Source organism: Capsicum annuum, chromosome 4, assembly GCF_002878395.1.
Source record: "Capsicum annuum cultivar UCD-10X-F1 chromosome 4, UCD10Xv1.1, whole genome shotgun sequence".
In the NCBI taxonomy this organism is placed as follows: domain Eukaryota; kingdom Viridiplantae; phylum Streptophyta; class Magnoliopsida; order Solanales; family Solanaceae; genus Capsicum; species Capsicum annuum.
This window is the reverse complement of record NC_061114.1, coordinates 194,620,517-194,623,024: the sequence shown is the minus strand read 5'-3', so window position 1 is coordinate 194,623,024 and position 2,508 is coordinate 194,620,517. Positions and strand designations below refer to the sequence as shown.

Here is a 2,508-nt window from a genome sequence, read left to right as displayed (position 1 = left end):
GGTTCCCACCTTGCCTTTGATAGGCCAGGCGAGAACCCACTGAATAGTTAGCCAAATACCTAATTTATTTATCAGGACTCTTGGCCTTTTCTTAGTCATATCCCTTGGATGCCATGACATTCACCATTTTTGTGGTGCACCCATCACATGTATCATTTGCAATTCTAATTGTGTCATCATTTTTGCCATATTTTCCTTTCTCTCTTCATCTCTCTTCCTTTGCTATTTATCAATATAGGAGGTGGTAGGAGACCCTTTAGCTACCTCAGTGTCTCAAGTATGCCATCCTCGATTTTGATTCGTGACTTCCTCAAGCAAATTTAAAGCCACATTATAAGACAGCTTCACAAGTGAAACCCCGTTCGTATTATCCACCATGGTTTTATTTAGTTGATCCAAAGCCCAGTAAAATATTTGAAGCATCTTCTCCAGGAACTCGTGGTTGGGACATAGCATGAGCTTCCCATTAAATCTCTCCCATACCTTATATAGAGGTTCTCCATTCAACTGACGAAAATTGGTGATTTTGTCACGCAATTATAATATCTTAGATAGTAAAAAGTACGGTCTAAGAAAGTAACAGTAAGTTCGTCCTACGATATGATTGACCCGGTGAAAAAAGATCATAGCCACAATATCGCCTCACCTACTAGAGAAAATAGAAAGAGGCGTAACCGGATGGATTCTTATGAGATGTGAGCAATGTAAAAGAGGGCACATACTTCTACAAAATTCTTCAAGTGCAAATTGGGGTCTTCATAAGCTTGCCCCCCAAAGAAAACCTTCATTTAAATCACGTGTAACATAACACTTGTGATGTGGAATACCTCATTCCCTTGATTAGGTGGGATACCAATAGCACTCATACGTCCAACATCATGGAGTTGGTCCTCATCATCAAGGGGCCCATTGAAAGTCCAACATTACTTGCACGGTCACTCATGGTGTCGTGGACACTATTGAAATTACCTAAAAGGAAATAGAAACAACAACCAAAATAAATAACAACTACTACGGGTATTCCTAAAGCTACAATCAACACCACACAAGTGAAAACTAAATTTTACTCCCTAACAACGATGCCTTTTTGATAAAGATTAACTCACTCCATGATTAACGGGCAAGACGATCGTTGTCAAGTATATTAACCCAATGGGAGTTGGTGTCAAATCCTTGAGAAATGGAATTAGTCTTTTAATCCTATGGGTGTTAATAGCTACTAAGAAGATACCTGTAATATAAATAAAATAAAATACATGAATTGAAATGGGGGGATGGTTTGGAAAGTTGTTTTACCAAAATCTAATCCATCTACCAATTCAAGGCAACAAATGTGGATAAGATTTATATATGAGACAAGTCTTGGGATTATGCCTTCCTAGGGGCAAATAATGCATGGGTTCGTAATAATCAAATGCAAATTCTAGTTAACAATTACATGGGTTGGATAGGTTAGGGGTTCTTGATGCTAGTTTGTTAACCAACACTCAAGATTATCACCCATGGACCCTTTTAGATACCTCATATATATGGCAAGCAAATCCACCCAATACCTAAATTGGGCATCTCTATTTCTAGGAAGATGCCCAGGACCTAGCTAATTCTCAGTCCACTCTTATTTCTAAGATAATGAAAAGGAAATAATCTATATCTAACTATTGTTTACTAATGTCTTATCACCCATATCTCTCTTTCAAGGATGATATAGGATCCAAAAGTATATTCACATCCCTCTTTCAAGGATGATGTGAGATTTTGAAAATTTGGGGTTTTCACCAACAAAATCAATTGTGGGAATTGGGGTTTTCACCCACAAATCCTAACTCAATCAAACGATCATTAGTAAAATCCATCATCAATAATCAAGAATCTACACTAATACATCACAACCCACACATATTTTCACCCTATTTCAACATAATTCCAAGATAAATATTTAGCTACTCATGGAGTTAAAAGAAAGAAATTTACCAAAAAGATCATTTAATGTTTCCATAAAAATTGAAAGTAAGAGTAATTTAATCTCCAACTTCAATGACAACCAAAACAAATTGAAAATTTAGCCACAAGAAGTTTCCCCAATTTGGTAGGGTTTCAAATTGTTCAATATTTAATTCTAGTTGGGATGATACCCAAAAGTGAAAGGGTTTTTGCTCTATATGGGGGTCGGTTCTATAAAATTATGAATCTACCCTTTGGCATAAATCCGTGTTGCCGCGATCGCCCCAGATTGATCGTGATCATGACTCCTACAATCGCGATGAGTCCTTTGCGATCGCTGGTTCAAACTAATCTTGAATAGTCGCGGCCGTGGCCCTCAGACCACGATTGCGGTAACTGAGGTCAGATCTTGCTCCTGCTTTTCTAGCTTTTGCACTTCTCTTTCCTTTTTTATTTCTTTTTAGCTCACTTCACTTCTTTTCTTCTTATCACTTGTATACCTACAAAATATGGAAATTAGTGCATTCAAATACCAAAGTTGTCTCATTCATACCGTCAAACCTTTGT

General features: G+C 37.3%; 1 non-coding gene across 1 annotated transcript; it reads left to right on the top strand.

Annotated features, from left to right (window-relative positions):
* Positions 1–433: 433 nt before the first annotated feature.
* On the top strand, positions 434–539 carry LOC124898255. Its single transcript, XR_007055231.1, has one exon. It is a non-coding gene; the product is annotated as a small nucleolar RNA R71 (small nucleolar RNA).
* The last annotated feature ends 1,969 nt before the right edge of the window (positions 540–2,508 follow it).